The sequence below is a fragment of the Triticum aestivum genome, chromosome 2D, assembly GCF_018294505.1.
Source record: "Triticum aestivum cultivar Chinese Spring chromosome 2D, IWGSC CS RefSeq v2.1, whole genome shotgun sequence".
NCBI lineage: Eukaryota > Viridiplantae > Streptophyta > Magnoliopsida > Poales > Poaceae > Triticum > Triticum aestivum.
This window is the reverse complement of record NC_057799.1, coordinates 2,220,362-2,242,742: the sequence shown is the minus strand read 5'-3', so window position 1 is coordinate 2,242,742 and position 22,381 is coordinate 2,220,362. Positions and strand designations below refer to the sequence as shown.

At 46.1% G+C, this 22,381-nt stretch overlaps 1 pseudogene; it reads right to left on the bottom strand.

Annotated features, from left to right (window-relative positions):
• Positions 1-6,234: 6,234 nt before the first annotated feature.
• On the bottom strand, positions 6,235-21,482 carry LOC123050894 (tau-cadinol synthase-like; annotated as a pseudogene).
• Positions 21,483-22,381: the final 899 nt, after the last annotated feature.

Below are 22,381 nucleotides of genomic sequence, written 5' to 3'. Positions count from 1 at the left end.
TAGCGGCTTTCTTGGTCTTCCTGGCTCTCTTTGCAGCTTCATGGTCATATTTGACCTTCCAGAATTTATCACCCGCCTGTGAGAGTAACAGAAGCATGAGTACGGGTAAAATATTGAAAGACTCAAGTAATTTGTTCAGATGGGCGGTTTACCTTTGGAGCCGGGTTAGCTTCGCAAAAGGGGGCCGGGCCCACCTTACCGCAATCTGCCAAGCTCTCGTTCAAAAGGGATTTTGTCATCTCATTGATCACATCTTCAGGTACGTCATCAGGGCTGTGCGGCATAGGATCATCCTTCTTGCCTGTGTAGGTGCACAGCAAGCCGGGGCGGCGGCTCAATGGAATAACTCGCCAGGCAAGCCAGACCCGGACCAGGTCGATGCCAGTTAAACCATTCCCCAGAAGAGCTTTGATCTTAGCTAAAGTGGGGGTGAGTGTTTTGCGTTCGGCGGCTATAATTTTGTCTGGAAGCGGGTGGTTGGGCCCAAGACGTACTGCACGAAACCCGGGCAAACGGTTCTCACTAGCCGGAGAGGTGTCTTCGCAGTAAAACCACGTCTGATTCCAGTCTTTCGGGTGACTTGGCGGGTTGGCATAAGGAAAGATTACGTCCCTGCGACGTTGGATCGAGACACCACCAAGTTCTAAGCTCTGGCCGCTGGCGCATTCATTCTGGTGGTTCAAATAGAATAACTCTCTGAAGAGTAAAATATTGGGTTCTTCTCCAAGATAAACTTCACTGAATACTTGGAAGTTGCAGATGTTAGACACGGAATTGGGTCCGATGTCTTGTGGGCGAAGGTCAAAGAAGTGCAACACATCTCTGAAGAATTTTGAGCCGGGTGGAGAGAAACCCTGGTTCATATGATCCGTGAAAACAATAACTTCCCCCTCTTTGGGTTGAGGGAATTCCTCCTCCGGGTTTGGAGCACGATAAGACATGGTTTCCTTCTTTGGCAGATAGCCGGTTTTCACATAATCATCAAGAGTGCTGTCTATGACAATGGATATAACCCAGTTCCAAGAAGTGGGAGCTTTGGGTGCCATTGTGATGAAGGCCTGAGAAAGAATAAAATACCGGTTTAAATTTAAGCCGGAAAGAAAAAATACGACAGGTATATTCAAGATGGCGGCTTATGAAGGGGCCTAATGGTATAAGGATAATTATGTCAAGGTTATTTAAGCCTCGATAGGTTCTATAAGCCGTTAAGATTGTTTAAACCGTCATGGGTGTTCAAGGTTATCAAATAAGCATTGTCTCTTTAAACCGGTGATAAGAGTCGCCATGGCTAGAGCGATCTAACAAGTCCAGATTTTTGCTTAAGTATGGCATAAACAGGTTTCACAAACTACAGTTATTATTTTGGATCAAATGGCCGTTCAGAAAAGAAATATTTCTAGACCTAAAAATATGGTACTACAGAGTTCATGCGTTCTAATGAAGGTTCTGTTCAAAGAAAGAGGATCTGCTAGCGCCAAAAACGGATGCTAAACAGCTACCGCATGGGTTCCATATTATTCTTGGATCAAAAGAGGCCGCGGAGGAGGAACTACGAAGATACTGTGATGAACTATGAAGAACACAGGAACCCGCGAAACCCTAATGCAGATCTAAGGGGCGGGAAGGAGAAAACTTACAACAGCAGATCTTCTGCGGAGGGGCGCCGCCGTTCTCTGGACAGATTCAGGTCAATGCAGCGGCCAAGGTCGACGAAGACGGGGTGCGCTGCGGCGGCGGCGGAAGCTCGAGCGGCAGTGGGGTTGCGGAAGGAAGAAGACGATGGAAAGGGGGAGAATAAAAAAAGACCAGTCGTGCCTATTTATAAGGGAAAGACTGATAAGTGGACGCAAAAAATGAGGAGGCCGAAAAATTAAGTTCTCCACCTACAAGGACGCCTCGATTTTCGGGACAGTCATTAAAGAAAAGATCCGTTGAGATATATCGGATAAAATGTTCATTTATGACAGGTGACGTCATGGCGGGTTACTGCGGGTTCTAAGGATGACGTCATGGCGGGTTACAAAAAAATTCATAAGCAAGAAGCAGAAGATTTTTTCTAAGTGTTGAAGATTGACATGAACCAGTCCAAATCAATCTGGGGCCTAATGTTGGGGATATAACTACTGGTATGACCCGCCCAGGAGGGGCCGTGTTATACCTATGAGTGTACTCGAAGCCCAAGACCAAGGTTGAAGATGGCGGTTCAGTTAAGGGCCCAAAGCCCAGAGGCGACTTAAGGCCCGTAGTGATAAACCGCCATATGTACATGACTTGTATTGTAAGGCAAAAATAGTTAAGAAACCCAGCCGAACACTGTTTATGAGCCGGCCGGGACTCCGAGAGCCGCTGGGCGTCAACCTCTGTATATAAAGGGACGACCCGGCGGCGGCTCAGGGCAGGTAACATTAGATCGAGAGCTAGGTCAAGCGATTCGCTCCCTGGTTATCGAAACATAAGCAATCCCACTCCAAACTGGATCGTAGGCTTTTACCTTCACCGTAAGGGGCCGAACCAGTATAATCCTCGTGTCCTTTGTCCCGATTTAACCCCTTTAAGCTTCCTAGTTGCGATGGCTCCACGACTAAGTCCTTTCACGAGGACATCTGCCGTGACAATTCCACGACAGTATGAGTGGAAACCTAAGATCTTGGATCGGGCAACGATGGTGCTTGTGCACTATTTCCTTCTTGGAGGCGCTGATTTTGGAGACCTTTTATGTTTTCTGAGTGTTGTATTTGGTGGTGGTTTGTGTGCGGCTGCTGAGAGAAGTCGATCATTGTGGCGGGACCTTTGTTTTTTTTCTTTCTCTTTTAATCTTTTTTGGCTTTGTGCATCCTGGACGTCATTGCGACATCTTGTAGGTGCAGAGGCTGGGTGTAATTGGTATCTACGCGATATTAATATATTCCTCTTTTAAAAAAAATAGGTATGAGTGGATGCTAGAAATTCTATGGTGAGTAGTGCAAAGGTACTCATAGAAAAAAACATTTGAATCAGTCATATGAATCACCAACGTAAACATAAAAAAAATTCATACAGATTCTAAACCTCCAAAATTCTAATAAAATCCCTTTGAATCAAAGGAGCCCTAAAATGTGTTGAAGAACAAGACCATCGCCAACATACACGGGAAAGATTTTACAGCCGACGACACTAAACCACCGTTGTTCTAGATGTCGTTCCGAGCTACATCGCGTGACACAATGAGATTTTATTAAATCGGGCTATCCCTTTTTATTACTCTGTCTGTAAACTAATATAAGAGTGTTTAGATCATTAAAGTAGTGATCTAAACGCTCTTATATTAGTTTACGGAGGGGGTACTTAACATAACAAAAATACAGCCAGCCTTACTTAAGAGTTTGACTAGAGCTCTTACATTTGTTGGTCTGAATATTACCAGCAGAGCCAGAGAAGTCACCTTCCCCTGAATTTTATGAACCTAAGCGTTCAGAACACACATTGAAAGCAATTGTTGAAAATTTTAATGACTTAACTCATGCCCTCTCATCCTAGATAGTAAGAGCTGATAAACATGGTAACAGTTCAGTATGACTAGTAAGGAAAGGTGCGCCTCGCTGCGCCGTTATAACTCGAGGAGTAAATATGGATGTGATAGAATGTTTGGCAATGATAATATATATACATAGCATGTCTAAGATGTCGTGAACATCAATCATCTTCCCGTTTTTATGAAGGGTTGTTCACCTGAAAAGAGAAAGTTCAGTTTGCACAACATCACAGGTCAATTGCATGAAGGCCTGAAGTCAAACTTGGATTGGAATTGGATGGTCTGGCGAAGAAGCAGCTCGTCATTTGAAGAGCATCCTGAGCTGCTCGATGGCGCCAAGTGTGGCCAATGGTGCTCCTCTCCTCTCTGGTGATGATATCTTGGGGACCTCACCGCCTTAACTTGGTGATGATAAGTGGCGTCGTGCTCCGATAAGCAGGCACACATGGAGTGGGATTTCTGGAATACTGCTGAGGGACAGGACTTCAAGCAAGCTAAACATTTTGGCACGTCCCATCCCATGTTACACCTGCCAGGCAAAGCAGCAGCAAACGAGATATACTAATAATGAATGATCAAAATACTACTCCTTCCATTCCACAATGTAGTGCCTATAGATTTTTGTGAAAGTCAAACTTTGCCAACTTTGACCAAGTGCATAGAGAAAACTGTCTACATCTACAATACCAAACATGTACATTACGAAAATATAACTCACGATGTATTCAATGATGTGCATTTGGTATTCTAGATGTACCTACTTTTCTCTATAAGCATGGTCAAAGTTTATAATGTTTGACTTTTGTAAAAATCTATAGGCACTACATTATGAAACGGAGGGAGTAATAACCATCGCAGTCATTTTCTGAGCAACATCACAAGGCGACAGGCTTCAGATATACCTAGCTGCAGCAGCTACGCTTCTTGTAGCCTAGGCAAGTTGGTACGGTAGCCCTTCAACTACATCTTTCCCCAACTCCATATCTTCTTTCCAAGGAGATTGATCTACAAAACAAAGACACATCATAACTGAGATTAGCTACCAATGGTACACGCATGTCTAACTGAAGTAGATAAAACATCAATCAGAGAGTGGCACAAGTAGCTGGGCAGCAACCCATCAGAAATTAGAAATGCAGGAACACCTGGTACTGATAGGAATGTACCAGGGTATGGAAAATTTTGATCACCTTAATATCAGTAGCTTGACCATTGTCAAATTTATTTTTGGGAAAAGTTGCAAAAAAGGAGATAATAGAACTTATCCATTGTAAAAATTTAGAAAAGTTTAAATGTTATTGGACTATTTATTTGGAGTTGAAAAGTATTTTTGGGAAAATTACAAGAAAGGTGATAATAAAACTTCTCAAATGTAAAAGAGTATTTGGAGCTCGAAAATTATTTTTTGGCAAAAAAAAATCTTTGACGCGTCAGCGGCGGGCTTACGCCTGCATGAACCTTTATTGCGACCATCGAGAGTGTTACAAAGTGCATAGCACCGGAAGTACATGGGGTTAGAGAAGGAGAAAAAGGAAAAGAAGAAACATATTGCTGTGGGCGACATTCTCTCAGCTAAGTGGAATAACATAGAGCTCCAGTCGCGTAGCATAATTTGTTTTTGGGCATTCTTACATCGGTGAGACCAAAGACGAATGTCATTTGCCGCGGAGGTAGCAGTAGTGTGTAGATCGAGGTGAAGATTCCGGAAAACTTTGGCGTTTCTTCTCTGCCAAATATTCCAGAGGACGCCATGAGAATAGTCGATCTTGTCTTGTTGGTGAAGTTTCCGTCCCAGGCGTGTAGTAGCCCCTGCGGCGCAACTGGGCAAAGGCTATCCAGTTCCGCCCACAGCGGGCGTAGCAGTCGGCACTCGAACACTAGGTGCTCGATGGTTTCGCATTGCGTACAGAAGGGACAGGCGGTGGAAGTAATAATACCTCACCGGAAGCGCCTTGCGTTTGTAAACAGGCGGTCTTTGTTGGCAAGCCAGATAAAGACTCTGCATTTGTTCGGGGCGTAGTTTCTCCATATGGCCGGGGTGATGGCGTCTGTGGGTCTTGTCTTCAGCCTTGTATGCCAGCTTAGTGGTGAGCGGCTTGCCTGCTTTCCTTGAAGTTCTGCAGTCAGCCACCTGCAAATTCACGTTTACCGTTGCCAGAATATTGCGTAGTTCACTCAAGTTCGCATTCGGCCGTGTGGGACAGCCGCGGAGTTAGGTCCAGGGTCAGGTCGCGCGAAGCCAGAGCATCAGCCACAGTAGTGTTGGCCCGGTTTCAGTGGGAGAACAGCGCAGGGAATTACAAGAAAGGATATAATATAACTTCTCCATTGAAAAACAATCAACTGATGAACCGAATTAACTGAAGGGCTCGCTTACATATTGTACCAACCAGTCCCTGAAAATCCGAGTCACATATGAGCAGAGCCAGAAAATGATACAATCATCCTCTCCCACATAAATTTAGCAATATGAGCGCACGATTCAGTAAGAACTGGACCATGGATTTGCCAAACCAAACACACTACTAATCTATTAATCGTGCTCCATACATGCAAAAATTCGTGTACGCCTATATTTTTTCCCGACCTCCGCATCCTACGTGTACACACATGACACATGACCGACCTAATTAAACACGGGATATGGAAAACAAACAGAAATTGAAGGTCCATAAGAAAACAAATACTTAATGCATGCCTGCATGAGGTTTGCAGAGTAGTAGCTAGATGGGAATGGGATTGACAAAGAGGCTCTTGATGATGTCTTCAAGATGCGAGCTGAAGGTGAAAGCATCTTTCCTATCACCGTAGTACACCGGCCCGCTGAGAGTGAAGTTGATGACCTGTTGCACCGCAGGCAGCAGCTCACGACCATGTTTGAATCGAGCTTGGTTTGTGATCTTCCACTCATCTTCTATCATCGAGTCGATGGCAGCAAAGGCGACCTCCTCTGTAACCTTGTGCTCACTGGCGTAGCACTCCACGCAGTTGGCCACGTCCCTGTTGTTACGGGGCTGCATGAACGTTTCCGTTAATTTATCTAATTCAATATTTACTAGAGATTAGCCAATTACAAATAAACATGGTTAATTGCACATATATGTGTGTTTACCAACGTACTTTGGATGAAGCAGCAAGGTCATTCACTAGGCGCCCAATCTTGGCGCATGCCATGACGACATCAGGGTATCCAAGTACCCACTCCAGTGCTCCCTCCGGCATTTCATCACCCATGCAAACCATCGCATACACACATAGCTCTGTCGCACCTATGGACATGGCACCCAAATGCAATCTATCTTCGAACCTGGGCTTGTGGTTTTTGTGCAACCATTCAGCTTCCTGGAGATAACAACTAGACAGCTGCTGGAACTGCATACATCCGCACGAGCAAAGGTAGCGATTAATTAAACACACAACTATTTTTATAATAATATTCTTTCATAAATAGACATAGAAATGATTTCCCAAGATAAACAAGATGACAGGTTTTTTTACACGAATTAACAGCCAATCCATGCGCCTTTTGCACAAACTAGTACTGGACAATTATTACAACATTGCCTGTTTTGTGAGGTACATGTAAGGTTTTGTTGTTTGGTAACAAACCATAAATATTGTATTAACTAAGATGCTTTCCCGACGACAATGTCCCAACGATCCTCATGCCCGAAGCAATGAGTCTCTCAACGGCTACACTTTCTACTTACATCTCGAATCATTAGTAGATCATAAAATTTCTATGTTCCAAAGACGTACATTAGTTGAAGAAGTTGTTCAATCGAAAAAGCAAATGGTCAGGCAAGCAGACAGACATTTTCTTTCTCTTTAGCATCATCGACTACTAGTCTCCTACGCGCAGTACTAACTCAAAAACTCATCGAGTACCTCATTTAGGGGAGGATGGGGCCAAAGAGTAATCTCTGAGCTCTGTTAACTAAAATCGTGAGGCGTGTTTTGGTCCTTTCTATTTTAGTTTCTCTAGTTGAAAAAGAATCACCCTGACCTTGTTTTACTACAAAAATTATATATAATGTACGATCATTGCGGGCTAAAATTAATTAGACATGTTTAAAAGCCACCAGAAAGCTTTTTACGACATGATTGTGATGGGACATTTGTTACCCTCATGGGCAATCAATATATGTCTTCTAAATCAAAAATGTTATTGAGGTACATAATTTTACCTCCTTCTTGATGTGATCAATCGAATATCTCCCGTTGAGTCTCAATTCATCATCGAACTCCTTAAAGAAGATTAGCAGTTTATTATAGAACTTCTTCAGATATCTTGGAACAAGAGAAACGGCGCTCTCCTCCCATCTGCGTGACAAATTAATTAGTTCAAACAAGTGACACAAATTCATCTATTGTTGCTAGAATTAATAGTTGTTCACCACAGATATAGAGATTGGCGAGAGAGATAACCCTTGTATGGCTGCGTCGAGCTTCCCATACTCCTCAGGGGTGGCACCAACATCATTGGTGTCATCCAACAGTATGTGTAGAAAAAATTGTAGAAACTGTAGGATGGCTGAATATTGTGTTGTATTGATCTGACCTGTGTATGGGTATATATAGAAGTACAATATGAGAGAGAGACTTGGAGTAGGGGACAAGTCGTACATGGTTTAAACCAATATTATCCCCCCTCAGTCGTAGCGGGAGTGAAGCGGAGGATGACGACTGAATTTGAACTCTTGTGCTTCCGTCGTCTTCTCCGTTGCGCCATCATCAACTGCATCTCTGATGGGTCGGCACCTAGGGCAGTGACTGCGTCCCCTTCTATTGCCTTCCTGCCTTCTCCTCTATTCCCTCCCGCAGTCACAGCGGGAGTGTCGTGGACGCAAGTGACGAGGCGGACACTGTTGACTAGAGTTGTTGCCGATGAGTTGCTGTAAACGTAGCCATTAATGTCGAGGTAGCCGATCATGGTGGTGTAGCCGTGGTCGAGGTAGTCATGGTCGATGATGTGGTCGTCGTGGATGATGAAGCCGCACAAAGCCGGAGACGCAAAAATATGCGCTATGACGGAGCTGCAGATGTGGACGATGCACCTTGCGGATGTCAGAGGGTGTCGTCGGCGATGAGTCCACCAGTTTTGCCAAGACCGGAGGAAGCCCAGCGAGCACACACCGGTTTTGCCAGAACCGTGTGGCCTTGTATGGTCGTCACTATAGTGACGCCGTGTCGATGCAGTCTTGCAGTCGTGGATGACGCTTTCGATGCCGCCGTCGTGACGCGGTCATTGCCGTCATCGAGGTCGCGTCTTGCAGAAAAGTCTGTCAGAGGACGCTAGGTGTCCATCTTATGAACGAGGTGGCGGCGGTGTGTTGACGATGACGATGATGATGATGATGATGATGATGATGATGTCGCGTCTTGCAGAAAAGTCTGTCAGAGGACGCTAGGTGTCCATCTTATGAACGAGGTGGCGGCGGTGTGATGATGATGATGATGATGATGATGATGATGATGATGAAGACCACGTTGATAAAGACCTTGGCGATGAAGTGTCAGCGATGGCGTCGCAGCGGTGTGTCGACGATGATGCGTCGCTTGAAGGCGTCCCTCCGCGGCGACCAAGTGTCGATGCAGTGTCGCACCGGAGAAGTCGATGAAGATTGCATCTCATTCCACACCGGCCTGGCGTGTGGATGGTGCATGTTGAGATCGCTTCTCGTAGACGTGCTTGACGAAGTATATTGGCTTGTAGCCTGGCGTAGTCATACAGCTTGATGACGCGGCGCTGGCTTGGTGCAGATCGCTCTGTGCAGGTGATTCCGTGCTGATGGCTTGATGCAGATGTCGTGGGACGATGTTGATGCAGGATTGCTAGGTGAGCCGTACACTAGTAGAAAAAGAGGCTTCCATACGCCCCCATTAGTCCCCAAAATAATCGAACCGCGACAAAAGGGGTCTTTAGTCGCGGTTCGGGAGGAGACCCGCAACCAACTATCTGGGACCCGCGACCAACTATCTGGGCCCAGCGCGCTCGGTCGACAGCTGGCGGACGGGAGGGGCTTTAGTCCCGGTTGGCCTGGCCAACCGCGACTAAAGGTCCCCGAAGGCCTTTAGTCGCGGTTGGCCAGGCCAACCGGGACTAAAGGCCCATCCAGCTGGCGGACGGGCTGGCCAACCGGGACTAAAGGTCCCCGAAGGCCTTTAGTCGCGGTTGGCCAGGCCAACCGGGACTAAAGGCCCATCCCTATATATAGGACTCAGCTCACTTCACTTCACTTCACTCAGCTCACTGCTTCACAATATTCAGAAGGGGTTGGTGGGTTTGCTTTTGGTTCCTCCTATGCACACAAGGTGTTCGATGAAATGCCCGAGAGCCTGAAACAAACATGATATGAAGTGTCCGAGCCACACTTGAGCTTTCTCATTTATTTTTCCTCCGCGATCGCGGTTAGCAACTTGAACCTTTCATGTGTCATTGATAAAATATGCATGTGTGTAGTTCATTGTTTAATTTGTATTATTTCTAGCTAGTTAGTTTAACAAATGCATGATGGTTAATTATATACTTTATATAATAATAATGCAGATGAATCGGCAATGGATGTACGGTCCCCGACTCTCCGGCGAGTTCACTACGGGTTTGAAAGATTTCCTCGTAGTGGCAAATGCGAACAAGCAGCGAGGTTTTATTATCTGTCCATGTGCTGTCTGTAAGAATCAGAAGGGTTACTCCTCCTCAAGAGAGGTTCACATGCACCTGCTTCGGCGCGGTTTCATGCGAAGCTATAATTGTTGGACCAAGCATGGAGAAAGAGGGGTTAGAATGGAAGAAGATGAAGAAGGGGATGATATCGATGACAACTATCATGATCATTTCGGTGATACTTTCATGGAGGATGATGCTGAAGGTGGGGAAGGGTTAGGTGAAGGTGAAGAAGAGGCACATGATGAGCCCGCTGATGATCTTGGTCGGACCATTGCTGATGCACGGAGACGCTGCGAAACTGACAAGGATAGGGAGAATTTGGATCGCATGTTAGAGGATCACAAAAAGTCGTTGTATCCAGGATGCGATAATAGTCTGAAAAAGCTGGGCTGCACACTGGATTTGCTAAAATGGAAGGCACAGGAAGGTGTAGGTGACTCATCATTTGAAAATTTGCTGAAAATGTTGAAGAATATGTTTCCGAAGAATAACGAGTTGCCCGCCAGTACGTACGAAGCAAAGAAGGTTGTCTGCCCTCTAGGTTTAGAGGTTGAATGAATGCCCTGTATGCACTGCATTGCGTTATAAGATCAGAGGCGATGACCCTGGTGACGATGTTGAGGGCGAGAAACCCAGGAAGAGGGTTCCCGCCAAGGTGATGTGGTATGCTCCTATAATACCACGGTTGAAACGTCTGTTCAGGAACGAAAAGCATGCCAAGTCGTTGCGATGGCACAAAGAGGACCGTAAGTCCGACGGGGAGTTGAGGCACACCGCTGATGGAACGCAATGGAGAAAGATCGACAGAGTGTTCAAAGATTTTGCAGCTGATGCAAGGAACATAAGATTTGGTCTAAGTACTGATGGCATGAATCCTTTTGGCGAGCAGAGCTCCAGCCATAGCACCTGGCCCGTGACTCTATGCATCTACAACCTTCCTCCTTGGTTGTGCATGAAGCGGAAGTTCATTATGATGCCAGTGCTCATCCAAGGCCCTAAGCAACCCGGCAACGACATCGATGTGTACCTAAGGCCATTAGTTGAAGAACTCTTACAGTTGTGGGCCAGACCTGGTGTACGTGTCTGGGATGAGCACAAAGGAGAGGAATTTGACCTACGAGCGTTGCTTTTTGTAACCATCAACGATTGGCCTGCTCTCAGTAACCTTTCGGGACAGACAAATAAGGGATACAATGCATGCACGCACTGCTTACATGAGACTGAAAGTGTACGTTTGGTTAATTGTAAGAAGAACGTGTACCTGGGTCATCGTTGATTTCTTCCCCGAAATCATAACGTAAGAAAGAAAGGCAAGCATTTCAACGGCAAGGCAGATCACCGGCCGAAGCCTGCGGAACGTACTGGTGCTGAGATATTTGATATGGTCAAGGATTTGAAAGTCATCTTTGGAAAGGGTCCTGGCGGACAATCAGTTCCGCGGGGAGTTGACGGGCACGCACCCATGTGGAAGAAGAAATCTATATTTTGGGAGCTAGAATATTGGAAAGTCCTAGATGTCCGCTCTGCAATCGACGTGATGCATGTTACGAAGAATATTTGCGTGAACCTGCTAAGCTTCTTGGGCGTGTATGGGAAGACAAATGATACAAAGGAAGCACGGCAGGACCAGCAACTTTTGAAAGACCCAGATGACCGGCATCCGGAATGGTTTCAAGGTCGTGCCAGCTACGCTCTTACCAAAGAAGAGAAGGTCATTTTTTTTGAATGCCTGAGCAGTATGAAGCTCCCGTCTGGCTTCTCGTCGAATATAAAGGGAATAATAAACATGGCGGGGAAAAAGTTCCAAAACCTGAAGTCTCACGACTGCCACGTGATTATGACGCAATTGCTTCCGATTGCTTTGAGGGGGCTCCTACCGGAAAATGTTCGAGTAGCCATTGTGAAGCTATGTGCATTCCTCAATGCAATCTCTCAGAAGGTAATCAATCCAGAAGATCTACCACGGTTACAGAACGATGTGGTCCAATGCCTTGTCAGTTTCGAGTTGGTGTTCCCACCATCCTTCTTCGATATTATGACGCACCTCCTGCTCCACCTAGTCGAAGAGATTTCCATTCTCGGTCCTATATTTCTACACAATATGTTCCCCTTTGAGAGGTTCATGGGAGTATTAAAGAAATATGTTCGTAACCGTGCTAGGCCAGAAGGAAGCATCGTCAAGGGCTATGGAAATGAGAAGGTAATTGAGTTCTGTATTGACTATGTTCCTGACCTTAAGCCGATTGGTATTCCTCAATCGCGGCACGAGGGGAGACTAAGTGGAAAAGGCACGATTGGAAGGAAATCAACGATATGTATGGACTGTCATTCTATGACTGAAGCACACCACACAGTTCTGCAAAATTCCAGCTTGGTGGCTCCGTTCTTCGAGCAGCACAAGAATATTTTACGCTCGGACAACCCGGGGAAGCCTGAATCCTGGATTAGAAAGGCCCACATGGAGACTTTCGGCAGTTGGTTGCGAAAACATTTAATGAATGACAATGATGTTGGAGATCAGCTGTACATGTTGGCCAAGAAACCATCTTCGACTATAACGATTTTCCAAGGGTACGAGATAAATGGGAATACATTTTACACCATCGCCCAAGATAAAAAGAGCACCAACCAAAACAGTGGTGTCCGCTTTGATGCAGCAACCGAGAATGGGCGAAAGGTCACATATTATGGTTACATAGAGGAGATATGGGAACTTGACTATGGACCCTCCTTTAAGGTCCCTTTGTTCCGGTGCAAATGGTTCAAGCTAACAGGAGGTGGGGTAAAGGTGGACGAGCAATACGGAATGACAATGGTGGATTTCAACAATCTTGGTTACATTGACGAACCATTCGTCCTTGCCAAAGATGTCGCTCAGGTTTTTTATTTGAAGGACATGAGTAGCAAACCGAGGAAACGGAAAGATAAGAAAACGATCAGTACATCATGCGATGATCCAAAGCGCCACATTGTTCTTTCAGGGAAAAGAAACATCGTGGGAGTGGAGGACAAGACATATTATAATCTTCATGGATACGGCACAATCGTAAGCAAGCAGGGACACAAGGGAAGAATTGATGTGTAATAATTTATAGTACCAAACTTTGTATTTGGTCGATGAACTGAATGATGTATCAAACCTTTTGTCAAACCTTCAAGGGATCGATGAACTGAATTTTTTGATATATTATTTGTATTTTTAAGATTTTAAAATGGATTAGTTTTATTTTTCTGATTTTTTTGATATATAATTGTATTTTTAAGATTTTAAAATGAATTAGTTTTATTTTTCTGATTTTTTTGATATATTATTTGTATTTTTAAGATTTTAAAATGAATTAGTTTTATTTTTCTGATTTTTTTGATATATAATTGTATTTTTAAGATTTTAAAACCATTGAAAGCTAATTTTTTTTTCATAAAGAACTTTTTTTGTTAGAAACTTTAATAACAAAAATAATTATCATAAAGTAAAATAAATAAGTAATTAGAAACAAAATAAAATAAAATAAATAAGTTTTTTGTTGTAAGTAGAAACAAAACAAAATAAATAAAGCAAAAAAGAAAACAAAAAACAGGCAAAAAATAAAAAATATGCCACCTACTGGGCCACCACGGCCTGAATACGACTAGAAACCCATCGATGGGCCAGGATTCAGGCCCGCAGAAGGCCTAGTAGGCCCATCAGGCATAGCAGTGACAATTAGGCCCGTAAGCCTGCAATGGAGAGGAGCTCAAGAGGGGAGCGGCAGTGGGGCTTATAAACCACTGCACGCCCCTCTCAACTAGCGAGGTGGGACTAAACTTTCGACGCGGGCGTAGCAGCACAATGCCTTTAGTCCCGGTTGGGGAGGCGGACCGGGACTAAAGGGTACCCTTTAGTCGCGGTTGTTGTCCCCAACCGCGACTAAAGGCTCTTTCTGCGCGGGAACGAAAGCGGCGCCAAAACCCTTTAGTCCCGGTTGGGGAGGCGGACCGCGACTAAAGGTACCCTTTAGTCGCGGTCGGTCAAAGGGTACCTTTAGTCGCGGTCCGCCTCCCCAACCGGGACTAAAGGTACGTCTATATATACTACACTTAGCAGTTTCCGCCACTTCTCATTCTCCTCTCTCGACGCCGAAGCCCTGCCCCGACGCCGATCGCCGCCCGACGCCCTGCCCCGACGCCGATGCCGACGCCGAAGCCCTGCCCCGACGCCGAAGCCCTGCGCGCCGCCGCCCCCGTCCCCAGTGAGCGCCGCCGCCGCCCGTGCCCTGCCCTTAGCGCTCCGCCGCCGCCGCAGCGTGCCCCTGCCCTTGCCCGCCGCAGCCCCTGCCCTTGCCCGCCGCCCGACGCCCTGCCGCCCGCCGCCCGCTGCCCCTGCCTGCCGTCCTCCGCGCGCCGGCAGAAGAAGAAGAAGGAAGAAGAAAAAGGAAGAAGAAGAAGAAAGAAAAAGGAAAAAGGAAGAAGAAGAAAGAAGGAAGAAGAAAACAAAAGAAAAACAGAAGAAAAAAAAGAAAAAGGAAGAAAAAAGGAAAAAGGAAGAAAAAAAAGAAAACAAAAGAAAAAGGAAGAAGAAAGAAAAAAGAAAACACAACAAAAACAAACAGAAGAAAAAAACAGAAGAAAAAAGGAAAAAGGAAAAAAAAGAAAACAAAAGAAAAAGGAAGAAGAAAGAAAAAAGAAAACAAAAGAAAACACAAGAAAAACAAACAGAAGAAAAAAGGAAAAAGGAAAAAAGGAAGAAAAAACAAAAGAAAAACAAAGGAAAACAAAAGAAAACAGAAGAAAAAGGAAGAAGAAAAAAAGAAGAAAGAAAAAGGAAGAAGAAAAAAATGAAAACCAAATGAAAACCAAAAGAAAGAAGAAAGAAAAAGGAAGAAGAAAAAAAGAAGAAGAAAGGAAGAAGAAGAAAGAAAGAAGAAAGAAAAAGGAAGAAGAAGAAAGAAAGAAGAAAGAGGAAGAAGAAAGGAAGAAGAAGAAAAAAAGAAGAAAAAAGGAAGAAGAAAGAAACCAAATGAAAACCAAAAAGAAAAACAAAGAAAACAAAACAAAATACTTGGCAGTGCTCAATAATCTTAATTTTTTAATTCCTCCTCCTGTATGTCCCCTTAATCTTATTTTTTAATTCCTTTATACTTAAAGAATTTTTACTACATGCAGGAGTGACATATGGCGGACGATAAAGCCGAGCCGCTTAGGGATCCGGAGGCTGAACGTTATCTAATGGGCATCATCAACAACGAGATTCCTTATGTGCCGGGCTCAGAATATGAGCAAGAAGAGGATGTAGTCTCTTCTTTTCTGAACCTTGACGGTGGAACAGAGATTGTCGATGATCAAGAAGGTGAAGGAACGGACATTGTCGACGGAGGTCAACCGTCAACAAACGACGATCTCGAACTGCAAGTAGCAACCACCTCCGGCGAGGTATATATATACATTGAGCCTCTCGTGATACAAACTTACTGAAATGTGAATACATATGTATTAACGCGCGCGACTCTCTTTCTTTTTTTAGCCCTCCGGATTGAGTACGACAAAGCGTGGCAAATCCAAGGCGATGAAAACAGGAGAAACATATGCCATTGAGTTTGTCAGTGAAACCGGCAAGCCCCTACAGCACACCTCAAAGTTTATCAACCAATGCGGAGTCGTTGTTAGAGACAACATCCCGATCACCGTCCAGGAATGGAAGGAGCCAAAGAAGGCACGTCTTGGTTTCAGTTTTGTCGACAAGAGAACGAAAAAGGATTGCTGGAGAAAGCTTATGGAACATTTCATTCTACCTCCGGAATACAACAAAGTCGATGAATTCGGTAACGAGGTTCCGGGTGGACGTCAGAGGAGGAGGCTAGTTAAAGAGTTCGCTCTTCAGAAGATGGGCGAAGCATTCCGGAACTTCAAGAAAAATTTAACCCGTGACTATGTCAACAAGGGCAAGACTCCGGATTTCAATGGACAACATGAGAAACTGAAAGATGATTGGCCAGAATTTGTGAGGCAAAAGCAATCGGAGCATTTCAAGGAAATATCGAAAAAAATAAGGATAATGCGAGTAAGAAAAAGTTCCATCATATTATGGGGCCAGGAGGATACCGCCTTTCGGAGCCTAGGTGGCAGAAGATGGAGGAGGACCTGAGGGTGCGAGGAATCCCTCTAGGTACAAAGGGATGGGACCCAAGGGCCAAAAGCTGGTGGTACGGGCATGGGGGATCGCTAGACCCGGAGACAGGGGTGTGTGTTCACCGGCAGAGACAGTTTGCTCCCACCCAAGCCCTTATTGACGCAATGACCCAAGCTCAAGAGGGCTTGATCAAGTTCAACAGAGAGAAAGACGCACTGACAACAGCCCTCGGGAATGATGAACACGGAGGACGTGTACGAGGCAAAGGCAAAGTTCCGTGGAAAGTAGGGTTTTCCCAGGACAATGACCCGTACTGTTACAGAAGCCGTAAGAGAAAGACGGACCGGGATGCAGATCTTATGACGAAGTTTGCATCGGAACTCCATGAGGTGAAGCAGACCGTGCATGAACTAGTAAAAGAAAAATCGGCTGCAGGGCCGCATTAAAATCATAAGCGGAGAAGCGGAAGCCAGCAGCGGAGAAGCAGCGTGGCTTCCACGGATGCCCCGCCTGGTGCTAGTGCACCGATGATCGAGATTCGTGCACCGGAGCCTCACTACCCCGTGGATGATGTAAAGGAGATGAAAGAATGTGATCTGCATTATCCCGTGGGGAACGTTTCCACGAAGGTAGCTAGCGGCAGTGCTTTACCCTGTACACCTGGAGCACTCCACCACAACAACCCCATTGCATATGGCTATGCTCGTGTCACGGTGGAAGACATAGTCCAAGGGTTTGAGGACCTGGAGATTGACAAACCTACACCCGAAGGGGAGAGAAGACTTGGAGATGTCAAGCGCCAGATCATTCTATGGAAAAAGAAGTACATGGTGTTTCCAGGCGAGGCGCCAAGGCTAGCAAGTCCACCCCCCTCCGATGGTGGTGGTGGCGGTGGTGGCGGTGGTGGTGGTCGTGGTGGTTCACCTACACCTCCTTCACGGCATTCGACGCCGTCCCCCGATCCACAACCTCCGGCGGGTACGACGCCCCCCAATCCTCCTACGGCGGGTACAATGCCCCCCAATCCACCTCCGGCGAAGAAGCAGAAGCAGGGGGACAGCAAGGAAACCCGCTCCTGGACTATTAACCCGGACCCTTATGTACCTAAGACCACAAGGGTACCGGAGCCATCACTGAAGCCTCTCCTCCCAAGGCCTGGGGAACTTAGTGAAGCTGAAACCAAATTGGCCGCGTCTGATGATTATGAGAAATGGAAGGCGGATATGAAGGCGATAAAAGAGCCTGAGCCCAAGCAAGTATTCACTGAGAAGCAAAAGAAGTGGGCTAAGGATTTTTTGACGACACCGTCCCAAGCCGAGCTGAATATGCCTGACGACTATGGACATGAACTTCGTAGGCAAGCAAAAATATTGAAGGAGGAGAAAGAAGAAAGTAAAAAAAGCGGGAAACAAGTTGACCAGCTCGGGATGCAGAAGAAACAATCGACCCCCCCGCTCATAGTGAAAGCCGGTCCGGAAGAGGACCCCGAGATCATAGCAGCTGCGGCAGCACTTGGATTGACTGTAGCGAGTGCCATGAAACAAGCGTCCGAGATGGGTTTGACTCTTCGTGCCTTCTTAGGCCTTGAGGATGCGCCAGTATGTGAGATAGCATTACAATATGTGCGGAATGGGCCTCTCGTCGAGCCTGCGCGGGAGAAGAGTCTACCGCCACAAATGCGAAATCTGCTACGTTGGTACAAGCAATTCATAACATGGGCCGACAAAGAATATATTTATGCGGATGTTACAGAGGAGCATCACACCAAACGGTACTCTGTACAAGTTCATATGAGTGAATTGTTCCAGCTGTTCAATCTGCGCGACCTCGACAAATCTATGCTGAGTTGCTACGTTCTGTAAGTGATTTATTTCTACCTCATCTCGTTCTTCATTGCCTGCACTATATATATATATATATATATATATATATATATATATATATATATATATATATATATATATATATATTGTCCTAACTATATTGTTGCGTACGCTATTATGCAGATTGAAGATTTGGGAATGCAAAATAAGAAACATCCATGATGTTGGGTTCATTGACCCACATATCGTTAATGGACATGTGTTACAATATCACCCCGAAGACGTGGAGAAAGACTTGTACAAGTTTCTTAGAAAGCATCAACTCAAAAGTCATATTCTATTTCCTTACCATTTTGGGTGAGTGTTTCTCTCTTGTGCCCATTTTCTTTTGTTTACTCCATGCATGGTATGTCTAATCGATGAGTTATGCATGACTGTGCATGTAACGTGTCCGCAGGTTCCACTGGATTCTGCTAAATATTGAACTTCACACCTCCAAAGTTCTAATCATGGACTCTATGGATTCGGATCCAAAGCGTTGGGCCGACATGAGAAAAATGCTGCAAAAGTAATTATTTTCAATCATTTGAGCTCTATATCGATCGGTCTCTTTCGTTCATTTCCTAATATCAAGTAACTAATAACTTCCTTGTTCATTTAATTTTCTTTGCCCTGTAGGGTTTGGAGACGGTTCTCAGAAGAAATTGTCGGTGAATTCAAACATGAGCTAGATTTCAGAAGGTTAGTTAATGTGGATAAGCAGCCACCGGGGACCAATCTATGTGGATACTATGTTTGTGAGAACATCCGGAGACTAACCTCTGAGCGGAAGGCATCGGATAGCGTGCGGAAGGCGACGGATAACTTGCGGAGGAGGCTTAGTCCAGAAGCTCGCTTCCGACCAATTCAAGATGAATTAGCAGGATTTTTCTTCAGGGAAGTCATCAATCCTAAAGGAGAACACTATACCGAGGACGCAGACATTTATATGCATACCCGAGATTGAAACTTGTTCGAAGTTGTATATGGTCCTCCATCCTAATTGTGTATGGAAACTTGTTCGAAGTTGTATATGGTCACCCGAGATTGAATATATATTATATATTCCTCTTGAATTCTTCTTGTTTGAAATTTCATATGCATGTATATAGTATCGTAGAATATGTGTACTGAAACTTCATCAAAATTAAAACAAAACACAAAATAAAATATAAAAGAAATAAAACACTACAAATTAAAAAGAAACCAGGTTTAGGGGGGCTAAAACCCTAAACCTGCGGACGAGGCCTTTAGTCCCGGTTAGCCACGAGAACCGGGACTAAAGGTCCTCCGCCCGACGGACCCCTGGCGGCCACGTGGACGGGCCTTTAGTCCCGGTCAGCCACGAGAAACGGGACTAAAGCCTTTAGTCGCGGCTCGTAAGAGGCGCGACTAAATGGGGGGTCTTTAGTCGCGCATATTTAGTCCCGGTTACACAGCCGGGACTAAAGGCCTTTGCGAACCGGGACTAAAGGGCTTTTTTCTACCCGTGGTACGACTGAACGTTGACGTAGTCTTGGCCACATGCACGTGTAGAACCCACCTTGGCAAGTACCTGCATACATGCATCTGAGATAGCATGGGAGTTAAATCCCTCCCGTGATCGAAACGCCCGGCTGAGAGGCGTCAAGATTGGTTCACGTTCACCGATCGCTCGTTGTAGTCCCGCGCGCTGGAGGTTGATGGAGTCAGCGTCGATCGCTCGCCGTCGGTACCTGTGTAGCTCGCCTGAGTGCATTAGCAAGTCGCTTGTCTCTGCCCTGCTCATACACACGTGTGTAGTCGGAACAGACGGCGGCTTGGCGCAGAATCGCCGAGACGGACGGACGAACCAAGTCCCGAGTAGCCGATGGGGATTTGCTGGATCCTGGAGGCGATGTCGGGGACGTGCAGCCGAACGCCCATCGGGATCTCAGAGGTCCACGAGACGTGGCGCTGAACTGCTTCGAGTGGATGCGCCGGAGGCCGGGCGTCAGGCCCGCGGGGTTGGTGCAGATCGGATCGATGTTCGCCCTCTGGCGTTGATGCACCCGTAAATGCGCCTGGAGGCGCACACGCCCGCGAAGCTGACGACGACGAGAGTGGATGGAGTTACCGATTGATTTCTATGCTAATTTTCTCCGGATTTTGGGAGTCGTGGGATTTATTGATGGCTATAAGATCTAATCTACTGGAATTTCGAAAATTGGAATTAATCTAATTGATTTTGTCTAAACTATGGAACCGATCTGATCTTTTGATCGATCGGGTGCCGCGCCCCCGGGGAGAGAAGATTAATCTCCCCGGGGGCAGCACGCTGCGGAAGTGGTGGAGGGTCCTAGAATCGGCGTCGTGAGACTAACCGCTGTAATACCATGTAGAAATTGTAGGATGGCTGAATATTGTGTTGTATTGATCTGACCCGTGTACGTGTATGGGGTATATATAGAAGTACAATATGAGAGAGAGATTTGAAGTAAGGGACAAGTTGTACATGGTTTAAACCAACATTACCTCTAACTCCTAATCTCTAACTTAAACATAATTATACTTCTAACAAAAATAACTTGGTAAAGATCATTCGTGGGAGCGCGTGCTCTTCCTCGTAGAACAAAAGGTAGCCCCAAAGGTAGCACTCCACCACACGATCACTAGCAAAACTTAGCCCCACGTATCCCTTAAGATCACTATACCACCTGAAAAAATCCATGCATACTCAGAGATAGCTTTGAGCTCCTTCAAGTGGACAGCCTGGAGGAGGTTAAATTCCATCTTTGTGAGCTCTAGAAGGATTGGATTGTGCCCTGCTTCTTGTTCGTATTCTGGCGAGGTTTTCCTATTTATGTTCTTGATGTCGGTGGATATGCATGGCGCGCGCGAACGGCATGCACGCACCTGAGAAATACGAGAGGGTGGAGACGACGAAGGAGAGGGTGTGAGGCGCGTCGACGTCGCAATGCAATGTCGTCGTGTTCTTGGGGAGGGATGGGTGTATATCCTAGTGTCGAGAGAGAAGGAGAGAATGGGGCGGCGAGGTTTTCCTATTTATGTTCATGCGGAACGTACCGTAACAACGGAAGCGTGCACGTTAAGCGGCCCGCCCTGGTGGCATTGCTAACCAATGCATGCTACGCATGCTAGAGTATATCATCTCGATCGGCGCATGCCTTCCATCTGTACAAATATTGGCCTGATCCGTTGGCGAGATCGCCGGGGAGGGTTTCGGGGACTCGCGGCAGCCGCAGGACATACGTACGTACTCCTGCTTATTCTACCAGTCAAAAGTTGCCTGAGTTCACTACACAGGGTAACAGGCCTACCTGCAGGGCAGTTGCCTACCTGCAGGCCACACATGCTTAATCTACGTACTCCTACTTAATTTACGTGACTTATACTTTGTTCTTTGAGATATGAATGAGACACGTATTATCATGAAAAAAAGGCAGTTGTTAATTTCCACTGATAATGTGTGTCAATTTCCGTGACCATATACCTACGCCACCGCCCACAGGGTGTCTTTTCATCTACCGGTCAAGCTAGTGTCTTTTCATATATATAGACCATCGCACGCGCGCGTCCAATCCCCCACGACCTACGATCCCGCCCATCTTCATGGCACATGGCAACGGAGGAGATCGTCATCGACATGCCGGTCCACGGTGGCGAGGATGTCGTGCAGCGCGCGGCGGCGGTGGAGGCTGCAGCGGCGGCGGAAGATGTCGTGAAGCGTGCGGCTGCGGTGGTGGAGGCTGCAGCGGCGGCAGTGCTGCACGCTACATCACCTGTCCCTGACGATGACGGCAACGGCGACCAAGAACTGCGCGCGCAAAGGAAGTGGATCAAAGAAAGCAAGACGCAACTTGTCCTTCTGACAAGCTTGTTCGCCACTGCGGCGATCGCGCCTGGCATTGCCTCCCCCATGGGGCTCTGGCACTGGCGGAGCTTGGTACAAATTGCTGGGGGGCCAATGCAAAAACATGAGTATTTGAGGTTGTAAATTGCTAAAAAAAATCTCATCTAAGCTCTTCCTAATTTTTTTCCTTCAGAGTTTGGTCCAAGTCTCCCCCTCGGCCTCAACATAGCTCCGCCAGTGGGCTCTGGCAAGACGACCTCGCCGGGCCGGGAGGCCACGAGGCTGGAGAGCCCGTCATGATCCGCAACTACGGGCTCAATTATTTCCGGTTTAAATTGGCCTCCGACGTTTCCTTCCTTATGTCAATCTTGATCATGCTCATGCTTTCAAAGGAGATGTT